Source organism: Meles meles, chromosome 11 (genome assembly GCF_922984935.1).
Source record: "Meles meles chromosome 11, mMelMel3.1 paternal haplotype, whole genome shotgun sequence".
In the NCBI taxonomy this organism is placed as follows: domain Eukaryota; kingdom Metazoa; phylum Chordata; class Mammalia; order Carnivora; family Mustelidae; genus Meles; species Meles meles.
Genome location: NC_060076.1, coordinates 38809230 through 38834913, shown reverse-complemented (window position 1 = coordinate 38834913; position 25684 = coordinate 38809230). Strand labels below are relative to the sequence as shown.

Below are 25684 nucleotides of genomic sequence, written 5' to 3'. Positions count from 1 at the left end.
GAGAGGGGAAGCAGGCTCCCTGCCGAGCAGAGAGCCCCATGCGGGGCTCGATCCGAGGACCCCGAGATCATGACCTGAGCCGAAGGCAGAGGCTTAACCCACTAAGCCACCCAGGCACTCCGAGACATAACTTTTTTAACAAAAAGAGTATAATAGCATTATATAATATCCTTCGCTTCATGGTTAATTTGTGTTGTGAGATCACACAGAGGGTAACTTCTCAAAATACTGAAGGACTTATTAATTTACCATTATCAATACCTACCTTTGCTATTCATATCATTTGCTTTGAAGATATATGATGTCATAACCCTTACTGGTTTTCTCTTCAGTTGTTAACCTACCTGACTATCTCCAGCCTCACTTGTATGTGATCTGAGCAACATCATTTTCTTCATCCTCATGAAATCCTTAAATGTTTGTAAGAGTAACAGTTGCACTTCACCATCTATTTATATTGAGTTTGCATTTTTACTGTCAAAGTTTACAATATTCATCTGTAAAAATGACTGGAAAAATACGTTATGGGATGAGAAGAGTCAGGCTGGTATTAAGCAGGATAGATACTTGGCAATATTTAATATTTTCAAGTGATAATAAATTATTGCTTCACCATGAAATCATGTAACTGTTATGACTGGAATCCTAAACACTCACCCATTCTGGATGCCTACATCCAGATTCTACACCCATTCTGGATGCCTACATCACCTTCCTCCCTGGCCCACAGAGGATTGGATCAGAGAGGGACATGTGACCCAACTAAACCAATCATCTCTTTCCTGGGAATCTGCGATTGAGACTCAGTTATATGTATAGAACTGTGATCACTCAACATTTTTGATGTACATCCCTAACAGTAAAAAGATTTAACTGTACATTTCTGACTAACTATACTTTAACTTACTTTCCATAGATATCTTATTTATAAATTATGTTGGTAATTATATTTATTTGTAAATCACATGAATATAACTTTTAAATCTTTCAAAAAAATTTTATATATGAATTTAAATATTTTACTAGTTTAAATTTATGACTAATTTTTAAAGCTTTTTGTTCATTAAAAATATTAATAAAATATTTAAATTTTTTAATGATATTCATTTATTAGTCATTGTTTTAAGAGACTTTTTCAATTCTATGACCTAAAAATTCATGTTGGATTATGTTCACATATTATTATATGGTTATTATCACATATTATTATGGTTTCAATGGCTGCATAACTGAAAACCTAACTCATATGAACAACAGGTCCAGGTGGAAAAAAAGATACATTATGATTTTTTAATCCCAACCACCAATTATGGAAAGGCCTTTGTTAAAATTAGGCTCAAAAATTCCCAATATCTTGAGATTTGTTCCTACAAACTAATCAAACACACTGACTTTCTCTTCTGGAAACTTTTACACCAGTTAGAAAATTCTGGTTTTTAAAGTACAGAACTACCAAGGTTTTGTGGTTGAGATACATTGTGTTCAATCACAAAATCATATAATGATAGAAACATTTCCAAACAAACATTTTGAAGATGTTTCTCCATAGCAAGAGTTCTTTTGAAAAGCAGGTATTTTCTCTCATTGATAAAAATACCATCCTTGCCTTGAAGAAGCAAAATAAACCTTTTTTTTTTAAGTAGATATTACTGTCACAGAAAAGGTCAGTGAATTTGGAATAGTTATTGAAAAATAAAAATGTATAACACATCTTCAAAAAGGACCATTCTTTTGTCACAAGATGACCAGAAAACATCTTGTGATATAAAAGATTTTCATGGCCAGACTCTTTCTTTTAATAAAGTTTGGGATGATTCTACTATGAAAGTCCTTGTTTTTATCAAGTTAACCACTTAAATGACCTCCTGTGGCACTTTGTACCCTTCTGGCTTCAACTCTTTCCTACATGAAATTGAATATGAATAACAGTGAATGAATTTCACATGTGGGGCTAATGAGCTAGTCTCACCCAGAATGATTTTTTTATTCTAATCAAAGAAACTGCTGTTAGTGGTTACACGTAGGTATAAAACATTATTTTATTAAAGAACTCATTTCCCACGGGACTATGGCTGACAGTTGCACATCCTGTGCAGTGTGTTCAAACACAAATACCTCATACCTTGGATGTCCAGTTTCACTGGGTTATTTTGCCAACAGTAGACAGTGTGTGTGAATATTTGTCCATCATCAGGAATCCAAAGGCCACATATCTGACCTTTCGCCTTCACCAAAAGAAAGAAGCTGTTTTATTAACAATAGATACAGACAAGAAAGCATCAATTATAATGACAAGAAAGGGCCCAGCAAAAAGCAAGCGAGAAAAAGGATGATCAATGATGGGATTATTTAAACCCTTTCTCCTGATCAGAGATTCTCTGCAGCAAACGCAGAACAGAACGTAATCACTCTGAAGAGCCCTAAAAGTGGGTTATTTGAGCTCCCTAGTCAGGAACTAATGCACCTGAATGAAATGTACCTTTAAAAAAAAGTCCCTTTTCTTTGTCTTTTGTTCTCAAGGAATATCACAGTAATGAGCACCGAAAGTACAGTTATTATTTCTACATGCTCAAATGGCTTGGCCTACATATGCTCTCAAAATATTTGAGTCACTGGAGGAAATTAAGAAAACATACTAGCAGATTAGAAGGGATTTCCAAAGAAATCATATTTTTACCTCAAATCTAAACCTCTTAGCCTGCCATGACTACAAGCTTTCACTCTTATTCTCACCATATGTGCAATATTTTGGATGTTTCTTACTGATATAAAGATCTGTAATTTAATTTCAAACAACTGAATAGAAATGACATTTACCAAATTAAAAGTAAGCACAATCGCCATGGCACTCTTTATACAAATACCTTTCAGTCTTAAAATATAACAAGCTTCTCTAATTGCAAATGGAATTTAAATGAGAACCTAGCATGACATCTCTAGTGAGCTGGTCTTTCCTTGCCATCATTGAGTGAGTGGAGTCTTCGGTAAAGGTTAGCAATCCTTTATATACTTATTAGCAGTATTGCTTTCTGTCCCTTAGGATAGTGTGTATAGACATCTTTACTTCTCAAGCCTATTTGAAGGTGAGAGTGTTCAATTCAGCAGACAAGTGTTGAGTTCCTGCTCTGTACAAAGACTCAGTCTCAGTTCCGAGAGGGCTTCAAAGATGAAGAGATCCCTAACTTCAAGAGCTTACTCAGAGAAGATGAGGTAAGTTCATTTTTTAAAAAAATGCTGCAAAACTCAATGATTTAAGAGTTACTAAGTAAGTATTCGGGGCACCTGGGTGGCTCAGTCAGTTAAGCAGCTGCCTTTGGCTCAGCTCATGATCCCAGGGTTCTGGGATCAAGCTCCACAGCCCCGCATTGGGCTCCCTGCTCAGGGGGGAACCTGTTTCTCTCTCTGCCTGCCACTGTCCCTGCTTGTATGCGCTCTCTCTCTCTCTCTCTGACAAATAAAGAAGTAAAAAAATCTTTAGGAAAAAAAAAGAAAAGAAAAAAAGAATAACTAAGTATTCAAAGGGCTCAGGTCCAAAATTCTAAATTATTAAATTATAACATTTAATTAGCTGAATAATCCAGGCTAATAGCTAAATCCTTACTTCTCCTTAGATCAAAACTAAAGTTTCTATATGTTTCAAGTACAGAAGTAAAATGTATAAAGAGGCAGAAAAGACAAAAGGGATAACTAAACATATGTAACTGGGCTTTTAACCCCTGAATAAATATTACCTAACTCTGCTTGGCATTGTGAAAAGGTACAAAGTGGAGGAGAAGAGGGTTTCAAAGGGGCTGGATTTTTTAATGACAGGACTTAAAAGATAGCATTGAGTTTGTGTCATCGGGATCCACGGTCTGGTTATGGATCAGTCAGATCCAGATACTGGACCAATTCCTAAATCCCAAAAGCCAGTCCCTCAATCTTCATTTAAAACACAATTTATTTCCCTTCCTCTCTATCTCTGCCTGCCTGTCTGCCTACTTGTGATCTCTGTCAAATAAATAAAATCTTAAAAAAAAAAAAAAACCACAACTTATTCTAAAAAAAATTTAAGGCCACTTAGAAATATGTAAACAGGTTACAAGAGAAAATGAATCCAAAATAAAAAGATAAAGCAAAGAGCAAATAAAAGTAGGAAAGCAAGATGGCATTGGGAATGACATCAGCCCACAAAGTAGAACAATATATTCTTCCTAGAGTATAGCCTCCTCATTGCTGGAAGAAAGAGGCAACCACAGTGAGTTGCATGATGCACTGCCACCATCCTGGTATTAAGAAAATGGAGAAGTCAAACAACAATCAGAAGATTGTCCAGAACAAAGGAAATATGATGGGCAGGAAGAAACATTCCCCCTAACTCTAGAAAAACTGGGTATCTTGTTCCCCAAGCAAGACCCACAGCCCAATGGCACAGTCCTTGAGTCTGCACACTCACGGTCTCCTCCGTCATTAGTACAACAGAGCTGCTTCTCTGTGTCTGCTTTCCTGAGCTCTCACTCTCCCTCACTCATACATGAAGTGTCACTGAGCATATAATGCAGACTTCCATCAGTTCTTCATGTGAGTCTTAGATGTGCACTCTGATCCCATCTTTATCTTGAATTTCACCCTGCAAACTTATCAAGCAAGATACACTAACTACGAACTAGATAGATGATTCCCCAAAAGGCATGGGCGTACTCCCAAGCCATTGGAGATCTTGACATAAGTTAAAATGAGAGGCATGGCCTCTATACAAATTCTCTATGGCAGATCTTAACAACAACAGTAGGACATTCTCAAAACTGCTGCACAAAAATAAGCCTGCCCTTTCACATAGTAATTCAGACAACGGGAATGTATTCCAAGAGAGACACACAAAACGGGAAGAAAAAAAAAGTTTGTTCAAACACATCCATTGTCAAAGACATCCATGTTGTTTATTTTTAAAGAATTTGAAACAACCTAAATGTCCAAGAATTGAGAAACTGATAAGTAAACTATTATGTCAGCTCAATGCTATATTATATATCACCAAAATTATGTTAATTCTGTTGTACCATTGACAAGGCTCATGATACAATATTAAGTTGTTGGGGGTTTTTTAAGGAGTATAGAAGCTTGTGTATACATTAGAATTACAACTTTTGGAGAAAATATCTTTTGCAATGTGTGAAAAGGTTGAAAGGAAAGCAATCAAATGTTAGCAACTGCCTTAGAATATGGGTGATTTTTTTCTCTCTTATCTCTTTTCCAAATTTTCTTTTATTGTGATTATATTAGTTTTACTATGAAATATATGTAAATAAACTTAAACATCCAAATTACCTTAAAACTTATGAAACATATTAAACAGGTCTTTAAACTGTTAGCAAAAATAGACAGATAGACAGTGATAGAGACCATGAGAGGCCTGTGTTTATGGAAGAATCTCTCCCTGAGAATCACTTGAAACAAAGAGGCAGGGTAAGGAGACCAACAGCGGGCTAAGAAGTCTTACAGTACTGGGTGGGGGCAAAAACAGATACATATTGAGTGCTCTAGTATTATAAACTTATTTTTCCCTGAAATTTAGTAAGACTGAGGTATAGTTATAGACTGTTATTTAAAGTCACTGCTTTTAGACTAGACAATAGTGGAGACTGATCATTTCCAAATCTTTCTCCAAAGTCATTTCTCAACATAATCTCTACTAAACCCTCCATGGTATTAAAGTGTCCTAGAGGTCCCTTCTCCCTGCACCTTATCTCCCACCGAAGACTTACTTTTGAGGGAGTTGAGAGATCTTTATATGTAAGATAAAAAATAATAAGTCTATGATCCTGTCTGACCATGCCTGATTCAATTCATGACCTTTAAATGTCATACCTGCCACTAAAGAGAAAAAAAAAAAAAGTTCTGTCCATCTGTTGTATTTCTGCCTGCCCCTCCAAAGGCATATATTTTACAAATAGTCTTGAGACCTGACACTATTCATAGAAATATAAATAGCTCTTGCATTCATTTTCTAGGGCTGTCATAACAAATATCACAGACTGGGTGACTTAAACAACAGAAATCTATTTCTTCACAGTTCTAGAAGCTAAAAGTTCAAGATCAACATGTCAGCTAGGTTAGTTTTATTCTGAAGCCTCTCTCCTTGGCTTGCAGATGGCCATCTTTTTCTGGTGTTTTCACATGCTCTTCCTCCATGCATGTCCCAATCTCTTCTTACAAGAACACCAGTCATATTTGGATTAGAGCCCACCCATATGACTTCATTTTTCCTTAAGTACATCATTAAAAGACCCTATATCCAAATATACTCACAATCTCAAGTTCTAGGGGGTTAGGATTCCAACATGAATTTTAGGGTTTATTGTTCAGCCTGTAACATTTCATCTAGAACATAAACTAGCATAAATGAACAAAAACCAAATTAAGTAAGCACAGAGCTGTGCTGTTTGGGGTGGAATTAGCACCAGTATTACGCATTTTACCTTACGCTATCTGAATCATCTAATGAACCATGTCACAAAGGAGTTCCTAGAGTCACGCTTTTCTGTTTCTGAATCTGACCTCATGACATGGTGCCATGAGCTCTCAGATCCTTCTTGCTGGGCCCTGAACTGATCTTGTTACTGATCTTTGATTCTCCCAGCGTGGATCTTACAAACTGATAAAGAAGGCGTGATTTAATCATTCCATAAACACTTCTAGATACCTATTGTGTACACAGGCCCCTTCTCTGCTAAGGGCTGGAGGAAACAAAGATGAGACTACCGGATGGATTTGGTCCCTACCTTCAAACAGCCTTTAGGCTGCTCAGAAATAATAGCATAAGTAAAAAGGCTACCCTCACTACATACACACTGGATTCATAGTTATCATAGATGAGACAAAATGATAAGGAAAATAGCCCAAATTTTCAACAAGTCGGAGGACTTGACAGCTTGGCCACAAGCATGTCTCCAGAAGAAATTCCCATGAGCTTTTATGCTTTTCCCCTTGAGAGGAAAAGTTATAACACCTTCTCCCAACTCTCATAGCCTAACCCTTTTAAATGCTAATCCTTTGACTGCAAAAGCTTTTCACTAATAGATAGTTATCACATTGGAAGCAAATATATAAAATATGGCCTTAAACAAAAGATATTTTTGCCTGCAAACCACTCACTGTCAACAGCATCATCAAGATGTCTGAATTTGTCACTAAGAGGATCAACCTTAATAATGTCAAAGTTTTCTTCTCTGTCTGCCAATCCAACATCATGTCTCCCTCCCCATCCTCAAAAAAAAATAATTTTCAGAAATAACTTTATGTGTGGAGTGCCAGGGTGGCTCAGTCGGCTAAGTGGCTGCCTTCCGCTCAGGACATGATCCCAGGGTCCTGGGATTGAGCCCCTCATCGGGCTCCCTGCTTGGCAAGAAGCCTGCTTCTCCCTCTTCCACTCCCCCTGCTTATGTTTCCTCTCTCGCTGGGTCTCTCTGTTAAATAAGTAAATAAAATATTCTTTTTTAAAAAAAGGAAAGGAAGAAAGAGAGAGAAAGAAAGAAATCAATTTATGTGCAAATCAGTATGCCTGTAGCTTGTCATTTTAATTAACAAAGTGACAAATGTTTGTTAAATACTTCCTCTATGCCTAGTCATGTTCTAAGTAGTCAGAGACACAAAAGAACCACAAGGAATCTCTCTGGATCCATTTAAAATGTATTGTCACGTTACGCTGAAAAAAATTAATAAAAAGGGAAAAAAAAAATTTTTAAAAAAAAAATGTATTGTCACATTGAAAATGCCTCAAAGGTTCCAAAGAAAGAGACAGAACCTCTTCAGGAACCTTTTTTTTTTTTTCCTTTGAGAGCCTTTTAAGTCCATGTTAAATACCAAAGAAGAGTTTTTGAAACTTAGATTCTTTAAGGGGAGAATAAAAGGTTGGCCTGAGATTTGAAAGAGAGGATGTAATGGCCACTACGAGGCATTCTTCAGGGAAAATAGTGCTTTCAGTGTTTATGAGTTACTCATTAGAGAGGCAGGGTATAGCTGGCTGACACTGTGGGTGTGAAGGCAAAACTTTCATCCTGGCTGGAAGGTAAGAGCTATAAAGCCAAGTAAGGGCTGCCATGTGTTTTTAGAGGGCAGTTCTAAATCACAAAATCATAAAGAAAGAGAGAACAGGAGACATCAGACATAGAGAAGCTTTTGCTGTTTTGTCCACAAAAGGAAATAATATGTATCAGAGGCAAAGCTGCTCAAGGCCTCATTAGTGGAGGTAGGAGACAAGGAGGAGACCACGTTTTGAGAAGATAATCACAGGGATCAGAGCAGCTACCATAAACTCAAAGGCTAGAATGGTAGCCTTAAGTCTGCCTCAAATAAAATATTCAGAGTTAGTGTAAGACCCAACTTTACTAAGCAGATGAAGCTGAAAGATATACGATTAATTGAAATAGATTAGAATCCCTCACTTTGCACTGTTTCAACACATACAAATTTCAGCTATCATGCTTTAGTTAAATTAACTCCAGTCATTCAACAAAATGGTTACCACCATTCAAATTTCAGCTACCACCATATATTAATTATGAGTCATCACATAAAGTACAAACTTTGCTGATAACCTTCAACCACAAATCACTATATAGCAGATGGACAGCATGATCACTAGCCAATGACATCACTTCTTCCAAAGTCTGTCAGTGATTGAGCACTGCACATTTGTTATTCATCTCTTGCACAGACAGAAAAGAGTACAGTTGTGTTGCCTCCTTGTCCCCCATGATAAATACATGTAATATTTTACAACAAGGATTAAAGTGCAACAAAGAGACAAAAAGTGATAATGCCGGAAGTGAAACTGAATGCAATTAAATTTGAAAAATGGCAACAGAAAAGCAAAGACAGGATGAGATCTAGGCTTTCATGAAACTATGCTATAAACTATGTTGATAAAATGCGATGAATATAAAAAACAAGGTAGGGGCACCTGGGTGGCTCAGTCGGTTAAGTAGCCAACTCTTGATTTCAGCTCAGGTCATGATTTCAGGGTTGTTAAGATCAAGCCCCACATCAGCCTCCATGCTAGGCATAGAGCCTGCTTAAGATTCTCTCTTTCCTTTTCCCTCTGCCCCTGCCCCTCCACTAAAAAAAAATTAATAAAAATTTAAAAAGTAAAAATTTAAAAAAAAAAAAAAGGTAAAGCTGTGCTAATAGATTTTAGTTCAAATTGTTGTGGAAACAGATGGTGGAAATGGAGCACATCTCCTTTGGACTAAAGGCAGCAATAAAAGATAATCCAAATCAGTTCAATTAGCATTCAAGCCAAAGTGTTAATATTAGCTGCCATATTGAAAGAAAAATGTAATTACAGGGAGACTGAAAAAGAACCTTTTACTGCCAGTAAAGACTGGTTCCATGGTTTCAGACATTGGCATAAACTGATTAATGTTAAACTGTCTAAGTGGCTAGCACAAACAAGGATGCTGCTGTGAAATTTGAATCCAGATTGCAAGGATTAGTTAAGGCAGGTAGTTATGATGCTCTCCAATATGAAAGTGGCTATGACAAAAACATGAGGACATACCAGAAGATATGAGGATATACTGGCTAAAAAAAAACCCACAAAAAAAACAAGCAAACAAAAAAACAAGTTAAAGGAACTCTCAAAGATATTTCACAACATTGGGAACACAAAGAATAAAATATTGAAAGCTGATTCAAACTTAGAAAGGATTATGACTATTTGCCGATACATGCTACAGCATTTGTATACCTTGAAATATTATACTAAGTGAAAGAAGCCAGTCACAGAAGACTACATATTATATGATTCCACAGATACGAAATGTCTAGAAAAAACAAATCTATAGACACAGAAAGTAATGACTGCCTACAGATTGGGAGGGTGGGGTATGGAATTGGAGGGTGATAGCTATAGAGTAAGAAGTTATAGATACGAAGTTTAAGACATTTGTTTAAATATATCAGAGACAGACCTGTCAAAATATCCGGGATCTGAAGGGCCAAGATTCCGAAGAAAAGGGACACCTACTGATGTGAGTCCAGTATTCTTTATTTCTTTTCCCCTCAAGGAAATGATGATTCTTAGCATGGCAGGGGTTGTGGTGGGTTGAGGGTGGGAGTAATGCTGAAAAGCCAGGCAGAGAACACATGCTAGAGGCCGAGAAGCATATAATCTCATGGAGATGGAGAGAAAACACAGGAGTTGGGGCCTACAGAAGCAGCCTGGCCTTAAATAGCTGAGACCCTGCAGAGGGGAGGCCTAGGAAAGACAGACTGACATTGAGAGAGTTCCCTTCAAGAGTTATAAAATTGATGATCCTTTATTTAGCCAAGAGTAATCAAGAAAAGTGAGAAAAGGCACAGATTACCAATAACAAAAATTAAAATGAAGACCGACTCACTATAAGGCCTGCAGACATCAAAGAGATTCTAAAGGAATATGAGAACAACTTTATACCAATAAATTGGAAAGTTTAGATGAAATGGATAGGGGCACCTTGGTGGTTCAGTCGATTAAGCAAGTGCTTTCGGCTCAGGTCATGATCCCAGGGTCCTGGGATCTAGCAGAACAGTGCCAGGCTCCCTGCTCAGCAGGGGGTCTGCTTCTCCCTCTGCTCCTCCCCCAACCCCAACTCATGCTCTTTCTCTCTTGCTCACTCTCTCAAATAAATAAAATCTTAAAAAAAAAAAAAAGAAATGGACAAAGCCCTAGAAAAATAAGACTTACCACAAATGATACAGGAAGAAACCAAATAAAATAAAATCCAAATAAAGCTGTAGCTATTAAAGACACTCTATCTATCATTTAAAAATCTTTCCACAGAAGAATCTCCAGATACAGTTAGTTTCATTGATGAATTCTTCTATTTAAGGAAAAACAAACACCAGTACTAAGAGAAACTGCCTCAGAAAACATAATCTATAAATAAGCAAATGTATCGAATTTACCAGTAAACAGGGTTAATATAGAATAAAAATAAAATGCCAAATATAAACTATTAGAAAATGAGACTTGAAAAATGACACAATAGTAACTCTCACCTCTCCCTCCCCCAGTGGAACACAGATTCTTTTTTTTTTTTTTTAAACCGATGCTGGATTTAACACTTTAAAAGAAGTCATAAAAGAAAGTCTATACTTAAAAGGCTAGATTCTGGGATGCCTGAGTGGCTCAGCCAGCAAAGTGTCTGCCTTTGGCTCAAGTCATGATCCCAGGGTTCTGAGATCAACTCCCACATCATGCTCTTTGCTCACTGTGGAGCCTGCTTCTCCCTTTGCCCCTCCCCCTGCTTCTTTGCTCTCTCTCTCTCTCCGGCAAATAAATAAAGTCTTTAAAAAGAAAAAAGACTGGGTTCCTGTTTATCCAATAAACAGGAATACATGCATGTCTTCCTTTTAGTCAGGCCTTCAGAACATCTCTCATGGCATTCAGCTTCAAGGAAACCCAACATCCCAGGTGCCACAATAGTTCCAGGTGCGTCTGCCTGACTTCAGGGGAAGAAGACAGAAATTAAATCATGATAAAATCCAGGAGCTCATCTTCAGTTTATTTGAAAAGGGAACCCTTGTTTTCAAGGGACACTGATTCGGTAAGGAGACCTTCCTTAGGCCCAGTTGAAGAACTTGCCAAAAATGTAGACAAAACAGTAAAGGCCAGGGGCCAAGAAGCCTGGCTGAGAAGCCTCCAAATTTGATGGAAAGCTTGTTTTAAAGACTGTTAACACTTCTCTTCCATTGCTGCACTGATGACTGGAAAAACGTTTATGACAAATATAACAAAGGGCTATTAATGCTCTTAATATATAAGGAACATACAATAATCAATCCAAAAGATCTTTAAGACCTAAAATACAAATGGACACAATCCTTAACAGAATTTACAGGAAAAAAAATATTAATACAGATGTCCAATAATTAATACAAATGACAAATGTCCAAATCTCAATTTGGCTGGGGTAGAAATCAAAATTAAAATTGAGTTACTGTCTTTGCCAAACTTACTAAAAGTTTTTTTTTAATGATCTTTTTTTTTAAAGTTAAGATGGGCACTGTCATATCCACTGAGGGTATACTAATATATCTTCAAAATCTGTAGAAACTTAACAGATAGGAGAGAGGTAATTCTATAACAAGGCTAATTATAACCTAAATGCTATAAAGAAATAAATGACGAGGAGCGTCTGGGTGGCTCAGTGGATTAAAGCCTCTGCCTTCAGCTCAGGTCATGATTCCAGGGTCCTGAGATCGAGCCCCACATCGGGCTCTCTGCTCCGCGGGGAGCCTGCTTTCTCCTCTCTCTCTGCCTACTTGTGATCTCTGTCTATGAAATAAATAAATAAAATCTTAAAAAAAAAAAAAGAAAGAAAGAAATTATGTAGGGATGGGGGTTAATACGTCTTAGCCCACCTCATGTCTAAATAAGTTAAAATAGCTTTTACTTGAAATAAGTACTGTCCCCAGTACTACAAACAGAAAGACTACTATTTTCCTTTATGCTGTTGATCTGCCTGGCCTTTCCATCATAATTCAAGAATGACCTTGTAAGAGAGAGCTAAATCTGGCAAACTACAGTTAATCCTTGCACAACACAGGTTTAAACTGCATTGGTCCACTTATACAGGGACTTTTTTTTTCGATAAATACCATACAGACTATAAATATATTTTCCCTTCCTTAGGACTCCCTTAATGACAATTTCTTTTCTCTAGCTTACTTTATTGTAAGATTTCAGAATATAATACATATAACTACAAAATGTGTATTAGTAGACTATGTTATCAATAAGGCTTCTAATCAGCAGTAGGCAATTAGTAGTTAAGTTTTGGGGGGAGTCAAAATTTATAGGCAGATTTTCGACTCCACAGGTTTTTAGTGCCACAGCCCCTGCATTGTTCAAGGGTCAACTATATCTTAGAGAAGAGTTTTAGTAGAACATATTTCAGCATTCAGACTGACAACACAGTCCCAATATGTCCCTCCAACACACACACACACATACATACACACATACTCTCTCACTCACATTTGCACACACACACATTCACATTTGCACACACACACATTCACACTTACATACATGCACACATAATTCCTACAACTTTTCCTTTATTTTCAGAACTTTTCAAAACATACCTCCTGTGAATCCTGTAACTTCTTTTCAGCTACTTTCTCTGCCAACTAGTTTTCCTCCGTCCTTTAAACACACCAAAAGGGGGAACCTGTATGGCTCAGTTAGTTAAGTGTCACCTTCTGCTCAGGTCATGATCTCAGAGTTCCTGGATGAACCCCTCCACCACAGGTCCAGCTCCCTGCTGAGTGAGGAGTCTGCTTCTCTCTCTGCCCCTCCCCCTGGCTTGTGTTCTCTTGTCTCTCTCTCCCTCTCTCTCCCTCTGTAAGTTAAATTAAATTAAATTATGGGCGCCTGGGTGGCTCAGTGGGTTAAGCGCTGCCTTCGGCTCAGGTCATGATCTCAGGGTCCTGGGATCGAGTCCCGCATCAGGCTCTCTGCGCAGCAGGAAGACTGCTTCCTTCTCTCTCTCCCTGCCTGCCTCTCTGTCTACTTGTGATCTCTCTCTGTCAAATAAATAAATAAAATCTAAAAAAAAAAATTAAATTAACTCAATCAAATTACATTAAAAATGAAATAAACACACCACAAGGTTTGCAGGCTTGGCTTTCTTCTCTTTAAGGTTTGTATCTTCTTGATAAGTAGTCTCAGATTCTACTATTGCTATATTGTATAACTGTCTCTACGTTAACTTCCAAATCCATATCTCCAAACCTGCATGAGCTTTCCTCACCAATACTAGATCAATATTTCTTGTATTTACTTCAAATATAACCTCTAAAATGGAATTTTCCTTTCTTACTCCATCTCACCTACTTTTTTTTTTTAAAGATTTTATTTATTTATTTGACAGACAAAGATCACAAGTAGGCAGAGAGGCAGGCAGAGAGAGAGGAGGAGGAAGCAGGCTCCCTGACAAGCAGAGAGCCTGATGCGGGGCTCGATCCCAGGACCCTGAGATCATGACCTGAGCTGAAGACAGAGGCTTTAACCCACTGAGCCACCCAGGTGCCCCTCACCTACTTTTTGTCCTATATTTATTCGCCCACTCATTCAGCAAATAGTTACCAAGTACCATTAACCACTCATTCTTCCAAACTATACACTTGAGAGCCAACCTTCATTCTTCTCAGCCCTTCTTCTGCTTGGGTCAACTGTGTATCTTATTTCAGGTCTCTTAGATTGAGCCTATTTCTTTATACACACTAACACATTAGCCCCATTCATTATAATCTCTCACCGCAATGCCTGCTGCTGCAACTGCTTAAACATTTTCCCCGCTAGTGAAGTCAGCCCATTTTCCACATAGTTGGCAGAATTATCCTTCCTAAAAATAAATCAGGTCATCACTCCCTCTTCTGAGAAGCCTTCATAGCACATAGTGGTGGTGGGGTCTGTGAACCAACTGCACTGGAATTAGCTAGGGAACTCATTAAGCTGTCACTTCTTGACCCCCAGACCTACTGTATCCATCTCCTTAGAGAGAAGGTCTAGGAATCCCCACCTTTAATAAGTTCCCCAGATGATTCTTGTGCCCAAACAAGGTGGAGACGTGCTAGCTTGCAGGAAAGAATCTGAACTCCTTAGGCAGAAATACAAGGTCCTTCGCTCTCTGGGCCCGGCTGGTCTCAGTTCCTTCCACTCAATACTGTGCACCTTACACATCAGTAACACTGAACTTCTCACTCCTGTCTAGATACTTCAGGCCCTCCCATACCTCCATGCCTTTCTCTATGCACAGTTCCTCTGCCTCCTTCTTCACCTAGGAAAATAATCTTGGTCTATCTTCTTCAGTGAATCCTTCCCTGACCACCACCCCTTTCTCCATCAGAACTCTCTCTTCCTGCTTTGCTCTTTCCTCATACTTGCATCATGGCCAGGCACTAGCCCTGAAATACAGTTAACCTGTTCATGTGGTGGTCTCCCAAATAGACTGTGATCTAATGCTATTATCTGGCAAATTTTAAAAAACTTCATAAATGTCTAACGCATTGGTGAATTACTTGATTCACTAGGTCAACTAATTTATTTATAGTGTTCATTTTGGCAGGCTCACTGGATTCAGCTCTGCTTAAAATCTAAAGATTTATAGGAAGAAACTAAAATTCTCTCACAATCGGGAAAAACAACCATTGTCACTCAAGCCACGCCTGCCTCTGGAATTTACAGGTTCTAACATTATAACAGTTTAGACTGTGAAAGAACTCCTTGTTTTAGCTGCACACATTCCTCACAGAACCATAATTTGATGTAATGCTCTGTTGTCACTGTAATGACTAATTTTATGTGTCAATTTAACTGGGGCCTGGGGTGCCCAAACCTTTGGACAAACACTATTTTGGGTGTATCTTTGAGAGTATTTCTCGAAGAGATTAACATTTGAAGTAGAAGACTGAGTAAAGAGGCACCTGGGTGCCTCAGCCCTTCAAGCATCTGCCTTCAGCTCAGGTCATGACACCAGGGCCCTAGTATTCAGTCCCAAATCAGGCTCCTTGCTCAGTGGGCTCCCTTCCCCTGCTCTTGCATTCTTACTCACTCTCTCTCAATCTCTCTCTATCTCTCAAATAAATAAATAAAATCTTAAAGAAAAAAGAAGAAGAAGAAAATGACGACGACTGAGTAAAGCAGATGGCGCTCCTCCATCTGGTTAGGTCACATTCAATCAACTAAAGAACTAAGTAGAACAAGAAGGCTGAATAAGAGGGAACTGTTGCCTCTTTGAGCTGGGACATTGGTCTTTTCCGGCCTTTGGACTCAGACCAAAACATTGGCTCCTCTTGGGTCTCAAGCCTGCCTGATTTCAGACTGGAATTTACACCATCAGCTTCCCTGGTTCTCAGGCTTTTGGACCCAGACTGGAACTACATATATATTAGCTCTCCTGGGTCTCCAGTTTACCAACTGTAGATTTTGGGACCACATGACCCAATTCTATATAATAAATCTTATTTTTTTTTGTTTGTTTATTTATATACACATCCTATTAGTTCTGTTTCTCTGGAGAACCATGGCCAAAACATTCACCAGGTGGCCTTTTGAAGATCGTTTCTATATTACTCTCCATTGAAAACCTTGTCCATTGGGGTGCCTGGGTGGCTCAGTAGGTTAAAGCCTCTGCCTTCGGCTCAGGTCATGATCTCAGGGTCCTGGGATTGAGCACTGCACCAGGCTTCTGCTCGGCAGGGAGTTTGCCTCCCCGCCCCCCCTCTCTCTCTGCCTGCCTCTCTGCCTACTTGTGATCTCTGTCTGTCAAATAAATAAATAAAACCTTTTAAAAAAAAGAAAACCTTGTCCATTAATTTAAGTCCTCCACTGAAATGGTGATAGACATAACTTGAGAGTGCTGCTGATGCCCAAATGCTTATCACATCCCTGAGTTCCATACTCAGGGATCCAGCTGTCCACTTTACATCTCAACTGAGCTATCTCATAAGTAACTCAAACTGAACATGTCCACAACAGAACTCCTGATTTTGGTCTCCAAAACAGCTTATGCTCAGTCTTCGCTGTCTCAAAAGATGGATCATCATTCATCCATATGCTTAAGCTGAAAACCTAGAATAATCTAAATTTCTCTCTTTTTCTTATTTCCATCATTGCAACTAATCAGCAAGTCATGGTGATTCTCCTTCAATCAGAACATTTAATAGCACCTCTACCAGCTTTATCCTGAACCAAGCCACCCTCTTCTCTCACTCAGACTTTTGCAGTGGTACCAAGAGGAACTCCAACAGGAGACCCAAATATTCTCCCTGCTTCTACTCTTGCCTCCTGCAGGCTTTTCTCCATATGGAAGTTGCCAGGGGAAATCAGAATTAGACATTTAAAAAGGTAACAAAATTTTGAAAGTTCAGTTTCCAAAAGTTCCCCAATCACAATTGGGGAAAAAAATCCAAATCCCTACAAAGGCAAACATGGCTACCTTCTCTAGCTTCATCTCCTACCAGTCCCCTGCCACTCACACCACTGCTGTATCCCTCCCCAGCTGTGTACAAGTTTCCTCCAGTATTACTGGTTGTTTCTCCAATATATCGAGTTTTTTCCTACCTCTAGGCCTAGGAACTTGCTTTTTCCTCTCATGAAATGCACTTTGCATGGTTTACTCTTATCATTTGGGGTAACTGCTCTTATGTTACCTCCCCAAACAGACCTCCCCCTGTCTCCCCAGCATTTTCTATCCCATTAGCAAATATATTTGCCTTCAGAGCACTTATCACTACCCAATGTTACTTTATTTACTGACTTGTTTGTTGACCCTCTCTTAACTAAAAACCTCATGAAGATAGAATTTGTTTTTCTTGTACACTTCATATCCACAGGGTCTGGAATACAGCATATGTACAATGAGTAAATGAATGGACAGATTCTTCTTAGTATGTCACACTTAAAAAAAATCAGTGTTTGCAAAATGATACCTATCATTTTGATATGTCTCTAAAGAGACAAGATAAGGGAAAAGAAAGAGAGAGCTAAGTTCTGATAGAAACCTGGCAGGACTGCCCCCCCTCCAAATAAATGATACATATCAGTTATATCTCATCATATACATGATTAGACATATATATGAGAAATTATATAACTCATTGTGTTTCTCTTTTTCCTTAATTTCCAGGAAGCCCAGTTCTAAATTTTGTACTCAAGCTCAACAACTTAAATTGGGTTCATTTTCAATTACTTATTACATGCTTTTGATCACTTATCATTATTGTAACATACCATAGAGCTAGCTATCTTTTATTATAAATCAGTTTAATTTCTTGGTGTAGGCAGACTAGAAAAATTAATGCATACATACTCATTTATTGATACACGGATATTAATACTGTTTCTCAAAAAAAATTGTTTCTCTAACATGACCAAGCTTCTTTAAAGCAAGCCTATATATAATAGCCTTTCCTATGTCCTCAAGCACAATCAAAAGGCAGAGTTTATTATATTTGCTTGATAACATTCTTAATATATACTGATTTCTTTATTGATTGATCAAGACCAAAATCACATTTTGGTTACAAGTGAGTAAGCTAAGATGCAGAGGAAATTGTTATCTCCCTTTCAAAGTGGACAAAGATTTGTTAGAAGTGAGAGAGCAGGAATTATCTGCACAAAAAAGAGAACTTGTCTTGGTGAGCTGGATAGGGAGGGTCCACAGGCACAGCTAAGCCTGACACAAAGTTTAGTAGGAGAAAATCTAGAAAGGTTGAAAAGTTCTCCAAGAAAATTCCCCTGGAAAAAACTGGTGGACAGAGAGTAAATTAAGGGGGAGAAAATAATTTGAGGATGTCTCAGGACTGCCTTGAAGAAAGGTGAAGGTATTGATCTAAATCTTGCTGGAGAAATAATGAAGAATCCTTGGCAGGGTGGATGGGGATAAAGGGAGTTGGGATAAATTGGGATTAAAGGGATGGGTGCAGTAGATGACTGTCACTAACACTGATTAAAGACTGCAGGTGGAGACACTAAAGATATCCCTTTCATCTACTTGTGGGCCCCAGACTAAGGTTAGAGAGACAAGACAGGGCAAAAGAAAGGGAGAGCTAAGTTCTGACAGAAACCTGGCAGGACTGCCCCCTCACTGTTAATTTTTGACATTCAGCCCAAAGTCCAGCAGAAACGTTAAAGACCCGCACTAACCACGAAGGCTAGCAGCAGGAGTAGATGTTGGCATGGTAGATAGAGCAGTTGTCCCCACTAGCATCTTTCCAGCTGGCTGAGCCCTCCACATCTCCATAAAACTCTTTGGCAGTGGCCACAGTACTAGACAAGAATAAGGTTTTGGATATCTGTAGGTATTTCCCCACCACTTCCCATATGCCCCGATTCTACAATTTGCATTCCTCGCACCGAGAGGGCCTTGAGATCCTCCTCATTAAATAAGACAGACAAGCACAATCAAATAAAAACGGTAGACATCCCGCATCCACAGCCTGTTTCAGCACCCAGAGCCCTCTAATGGACACTATGCTCAGACATTAACATCTTCATAGGAGCCCAGAAATAGCCAGGACAAAATGTGAAGTTTCCTCTGAAAATTGTGCTAAATGACTGCATGTTAGTCAGAGGGACTTATATAATACATCAGGGTCTTTGGACAGTTTTTTAATGCTCTTGGAGTACAGTTCTCCATCGCTGAGACATTTACCTATTTCAGAACAGGGAACAGATGGGAGGAGCAGTTTCAACACGTAAGGGAGAGAACTATTGCTCAAAGGACCTTTGCCCTAACATTGGACCAGACCTAGAACCAATAACATCTTTTTTTTTTTTTTAAGATTTTATTTATTTACTTGACAGAAAGAGATCACAAGTAGGCAGAGAGGCAGGCAGAGAGAGAGAGGGAAGCAGGCTGCCTGCTGAGCAGAGAGCCAGATGTGGGGCTCGATCCCAGGACCCTGAGATCATGACCTGAGCCGAAGGCAGCGGCTTAACCCACTGAGCCACCCAGGCACCCCCCAACAACATCTTTAAAACCCCTTGTGATTACTCATTAAGAGATGCACTATTAACCCCACTAAGAAATCAAGCTACACTGATGCAAGAACAGAGAGATCATTCATAAATCTAATAGGTATAGGCAGACCAAATGGAATACATTCACGATAACCTAGAAGAAATCACCCACTAATAGTTTCCACTCCCCTCCATATGGCACAGCCATTTCCATACAAGATCACCTCTGTCCTCAACACACATCTTCATGCACACTTACCATGTTCCAAGCATGATGTTACAGCACCATCTCATATATGCCTCTCAACAGCCCTGAGAGGTAAATACAACTATTATCCCATTTCACAGATGAGGAAACTCATCAAGTAAGCCCTCACCTCATTGATAGAGCCACCATTTAGATCCGAGTGTTCTGACTCAAGAGCTCCCACTCTCAGTCTCTAGACTACGCAGTCTCCCACAGGATGGCACAGGGCCATTGACAGAAATGTCAAAATGAAGCACATCATCCCATGCAATGGCCTCTGAAGACAAAGATGGTTTCAACTGACCAGGGCGATTTACACGTCAGAGGCAGAGGAGATGCGTCCTCCTGAAGCTCTGAAGATAATAACTCTGAATACAAGGGGTTTTGTTTGCTAAATTAAACCATATTGTCAGCTAAAATTATAGTAATGCAGCAATCACTTTAACTTTCATCTAGTTTATACTTTAAGTTTCCTCCTAAAAAACAAACACTTTAAGCTTAAGAGAGTACCTTCTAAATGATTTCTGAAGAGATGAAATAATTGTAAGGACTCTGCCAATTGGTCTCAATGCAGAGATATGCTTACACTAAAAATTTTAAGCTCTGGGCCTCAAATCTCTGCAAAATACCACTACACACACACACACACACACACACACACACATTTATCATATAAACATCAAACACATACACAAACAACACACACCACAAGCAAACATATAACACCACATATAGTACACACCACAAACACACACAAAATCCAAACACCACACACATACCACACACTCCACTCACACACCATGGCACACACTCATTCAATACAAAAAAATACACCATAAATAACACACATACTTCACACACACATACATAACACATGTATACACAACATACAAACCACACACCCATCACATATGTACACATATACCACAAGATACCCATGCCATACAAACCACACACTCAACATACACACACAGAACACATACCAACAGTAAAGTTGCATGTGCTACCTGTGCTTGTGATACTTTTTTGTGGTGTGATATTTATTTACGATGAAATTCACTTTCAGTTTGAAGAGTACAGCTCTGTAGGGGCAACTGTTTTAAACTTGAGGCTAACTTAATTAAATGACAAGTTTAATTAATTGTTACAGACCAAAATGCAGTTTATATTAGCAAAAAAGAAGTATGGGGCTTCAAAAAAAATACTCTTAAGCCTACTAAATCACTGCAATTTTAAAATCTTGAATCTGCCATTAGTGGGGGAAAGGAAATCTATTTTGCAATCTGGCACATTCTTATGATGAGTTTCTTACTGTGACTCATGCCATAGATGCCTTGTGCAAATGTATAAGAAAATAACCAGACTGATATGTGAGGAGAATTTCAATGATGGGAGAAAAGCTGTTTGAGTGAACCAAGCCCTTCCCAGTCTTCCCAATCTTCCCAGCCGTGGGGCTGTTCTGGCTGTACACATCATGCTAAAAAAAGGAAAGTATTCTCAGAGGGTAGGGAAGAACTTCACAGGACACCAGTAGAGGAAAAAAAAGAGAGAGAGAGAATTTCTAAGTTTGCCCTATGTCCACTTTGAAAAACATTCTTAAACCTAATAGCCTGTATTCTCTTTTCTTCCCCTAATTCAAAATCTTATAGCTAAAAGTGAGCAGCCTCAACTGCCTTCAAGCTTAAAGCTGGGGAGAGCGAATGAAGGTGAAGCAAAAGAAGGAAGTTGAGGAAGTTAGTTAATGGGAGATTAGGCTGAATGGCTTCCTCCCTGAGTGGGTTTCTCAGTGGGGGGGGTGGCAGAGAAGAGGGGGTGAAGAACATATGGCTGAGAAAAGTACGAGATGCACATAACTAAGAAGTTCTTGCCTAATTTTTTTTTTAATTTTATTATATTTAAATTGAGTTGACTGGGGAGCCTGGGAGGCTCAGTGGGTTAAGCCTCTGCCTTTGGCTCAGGTCATGATCTCAGGGTCCTGGGATCGAGCCCCGCATCTGGCTCTCTGCTCAGCGGCGAGCCTGCTTCCCCCTCTCTCTCTCTGCCTTCCTCTCTGCCTGCTTGTCATCTTTGTCAAATAAATAAATTATTTTTTTAAAACTGAGTTGATTAATATATAGTATATCATTAGTTTCAGAGGTAGAGTTCAGTTATTCAGCCACTGCATATAGTTCTTGCCTAATTCTTGACATAATATGTGCCAAATAACTTTATTAAGTCCACTTTGCACATTGCTTGAGTTTGGTTTCCATCACAATTTGGGGTTATCCAGGACCATGTAATTATCTCGCCCCATTACTTAGCACATTGTGTTAAGTTGACAGGGGGCAAAACTGTCAAGAACGCTTTTGTCTTTTTTTATCTACTAACACAGAAGAAATCAGGTTTATGTTTTTATATAAATGTTGATTAAGATCAGCCTTTAAGAAAGGTCTTAGAAATTTACAACAATGTTTGAGCCATTCATTAATCTTCTTAACAAAAACCACTATTAAAATAATATAATTTATTTAAATAATATTTCATAAGTGTTAGAGACAGTAAATTAAACAAAAGGATTATTGTGTGCTACAAGAAAGGAAGAAATTTTTTACTACTAGAAAAATTCTTATCTTCTCCTTGGGTATCAGAAGCTGCAGAACAGTTAGTTCAATCAAAGCAAATGCATTTGTCTTGGAGACTTTTCCTGAACATTCAAAATCTAGTAGCTAACAAGTACTTTACTGATAAGTTGACTTCTGTTCTTTTTTTTTTTTTAAGATTTTATTTATTTATTTGACAGAGAGACAGCGAGAGCAGGAACACAAGCAGGGGGAGTGGGAGAAGGAGAAACAAGCTTCCCACCAAGCCAGGAGCCCGATGTGGGGCTCGATCCCAGGACCCCGTGATCATGACCTGAGCTGAAGGCATACGCCTAATGACTGAGCCACCCAGGTGCCCCTGACTTCTGTTCTTAAAGTAAAAATTCATTATTTCTGGGGTGCCTGGGTGGCTCAGTGGGTTAAAGCCTCTGCCTTCGGCTCGGGTCATGATCTCAGGGTCCTGGGATCGAGCCCCACATCGGGCTCTCTGCTCAGTGGAGAGCCTGCTTCCTCCTCTCTCTCTCTCTGCCTGCCTCTCTGTCTACTTGTGATCTCTGCCTGTCAAATAAATACATAAAATCTTTAAAAAAAAAAATCAAGCCCCTTATAAATACAGATTAAAGTTTTAGGATCAAGACAGATCAAGATCAAGACAATATTACAGCTATTACTTAACAGTTCCTTAAATATTCTGGCAAATGGGAAGAGTGAGAAGGCAATAAAAAGAAACAAGTATAACTATCAAAAACGAGAAAGAATTATCACATGAGAATCTATCTAAAAACTTCAGGATAACAACAAATCAGAACTCATCAGAATATTCACTAAGGAGCTAGTTATGAAACAAATTACCCAAATTACTAACTTTCCTATGTATTAACAAAAAAGTCAAAAATGTGATGAAAAATTTATATCCCACTCCCACAGGAAAAGGATCTCTTTACATATAAAGAATCGTGGGGTGGCTGGGTGGCTCAATTAGGCGTCTGCCTTCAGCTCCGGTCATGATCCCAGCGTTCTGGGATCAAGCCCCGCATCACCTCCCTGCTCAGCGGGAGGCCTGCTTCTCCCTCTCCCACTCCCCCTGCTTCTATTCCCTCTCTCGCTGTGTCTCTCTCTATCAAGTAAGTAAATAAAATCTTCAAAAAAAAAAAAAAAAAGAATCATCACAGGACACCTAGGAGGCTCAGTCAGTTAAGCGTCTGCCTTCGGCTCAGGTCATGCTGCCAGGGTCTGGGATTGAGTCCCACGCTGGAATCCCTGATCGGCCAGCAGGAGTCTGCTTCTCTTTGTCCCTCCGCCTCATCCCCCCTGCTCATGCTCTGCCTCTGTCTCTCACTCTCTTTGTAAAATAATAAATAAATCTTTAAAAATAAAAATAAAATAAAGAATAATCACTCTGAATAAACTTAAGAAATGTGGAGGATATACATTGAGAGAAAATTACAAAATTATGCTTAAGACATAAAGGAAGATTTCAACCAGTTTCCAGGAAAGTTCAAGAGTTGTACAACTGAATTCCATCCAGGCCCACTGAGACCCCACCTAAGGCCAAAACCAGTGACTTTGGGATACTCAAGCCTAGAGAACTGGGCTTCTTTCAGGACCCTAGTTATGTCGACAATAAGGACTATGCCAAAAGGCATTACCTGGTCCATTTGTCCATGTTTTAGTGATAATGAGACTTCACACACACACACCCAGTGGAGGTGAACTATTTCCATGGGCTGCCTTCCTGGACTAGGACTATGTTACTCTGTATTAGTTGACAGCAGTGCTTGCCACTATAAAGATAAGCCACATTTTTTCAATAGCTGAAGAAGTGAAAATAACTTTCTTGCTTATTAAAAAGTCTAATCAACCTGGGATAAGGAGAAAGGACAGGAACCAGGTTGGTGGGGACCCTGCTATCATCAATACAAATAAGAGGACTCCTATTTAATATTAATATGAGTTAATCAAACAAGCACTGATTTTTTTTTTATAGACAAAAAAAAAAATCCAAAAAAACAAAAGTAGAGTTTTGACCTCAGAGTCAATCTGCTAGAGAGAGCAACTTCCAGGAAAGTGTTGATAACATTCCCCTTGGTAGACTTCTGCCTAGAAATCTGCTGGATACCACATTTTTTAGATACCACATTAAAAAGAGTTTCAAGAGCCCATAAGAGCCCTAGCAAGGTTATAATAACTTAGTCACTCTCTAATCTATACTAGGATTATGATGAAAATGTACTTAGCTGGGAAATAATTCTGGATAATTATACTGTTATAAAGGCTTTTCAGAATCTATGTCACTTTTCTTACAAAAACAGTGATCATTAAGTGTGCAAAACCAATATACATTTAGTAGGGTTTTGCCTCCTCTTGTATACTAAGGGGATCCCACAAGATATCTTCTGCCTAGCATTTTCTCCCTACCATGCATGAATCTCTATAGTCATGCACATGGATGAAGGCATTAACTCCAGAGGACTCTTGTTTAAATGAAAATACATTCACTGGAAAAGTAATATATCAGTTAACTCTACCACAAAAATGCTGCTGCTGATTTACCCAAAACCAAGAAGCATGCAACAGGAATTATTTACTCTTATGTTCATAAATCTGCAGTTCTGCTGGGACAGCTCAGCCTTATACTGTGGATGTGTGAGTTGATTGGGGCAGCTCTGTTCCACATGTCATCATTCTTCTGGGACTACAGAAGAACCCAGGATATGTTTATGGCAACGCAGAAGCACAAGAGGGCAAGCCAAAACATGTCAGCATATTTGAAGCCTTTGTTGTCATCATGTTCACTAACATCTCAGTGGCCAAAGCAAATCACATGACCTATACCAACATCAGTAGGACAGAAAAATATATTCCATCTCTAGCAAAAGGAACCACCACAAAGTCACCTGACAAAGGGCTGACACCCAGGGAGGGTTGAAGAATTGGGAACAACAATGCAATCTTCCAAATGTAACATGAACTCCCTCTTAACCAATAATACAGTAACATTTCAGGGTGTTTGGCTGGCTCAGCCAGTAGAGCATGAGACTCTTGACCTTGGAGTTGTGGGTTCAAGCCCCACAGTGGGTGTAGAGATTACTTTAAAATCTAATAAAAAATAATTACTCAGTAATATTTGTTTTCATACTTATCTAGTCATAAATGCAGGACACTAAGGAAACAGAAGGAAGTGAGGAAGTAGGATCTAAAAATGTGTCACATTTCTGGGAGAGAGGTAAAGCTAGGGGAGGTGCCACAGTGGAGGTCTTTGGTAGAGAAAATAGTAAAGCAGAACACCCTCATGAATGAAATTCACTGATAAAAATTTAAAAATGAAGAAAAATAAGATATGACAGTAGAAAGACAGGTACATGG

The 25684-nt window shown here is 38.8% G+C and overlaps 1 protein-coding gene across 4 annotated transcripts in view; it reads right to left on the bottom strand.

Annotated features, from left to right (window-relative positions):
• Positions 1–287: 287 nt before the first annotated feature.
• APTX (aprataxin) overlaps positions 288–25684 on the bottom strand; it is a 63556-nt gene continuing 38159 nt past the window's right edge. For 3 of the 4 annotated variants that reach the window (XR_006820775.1, XR_006820777.1, XM_046022638.1), the window contains one exon: positions 1133–2225. The gene's annotated coding sequence lies outside the window, so the exon portion shown is untranslated. Of the gene's footprint in view, positions 510–1132; positions 2226–25684 lie in introns of those variants that run through there. The other variant, XR_006820776.1, reaches the window with a different exon arrangement.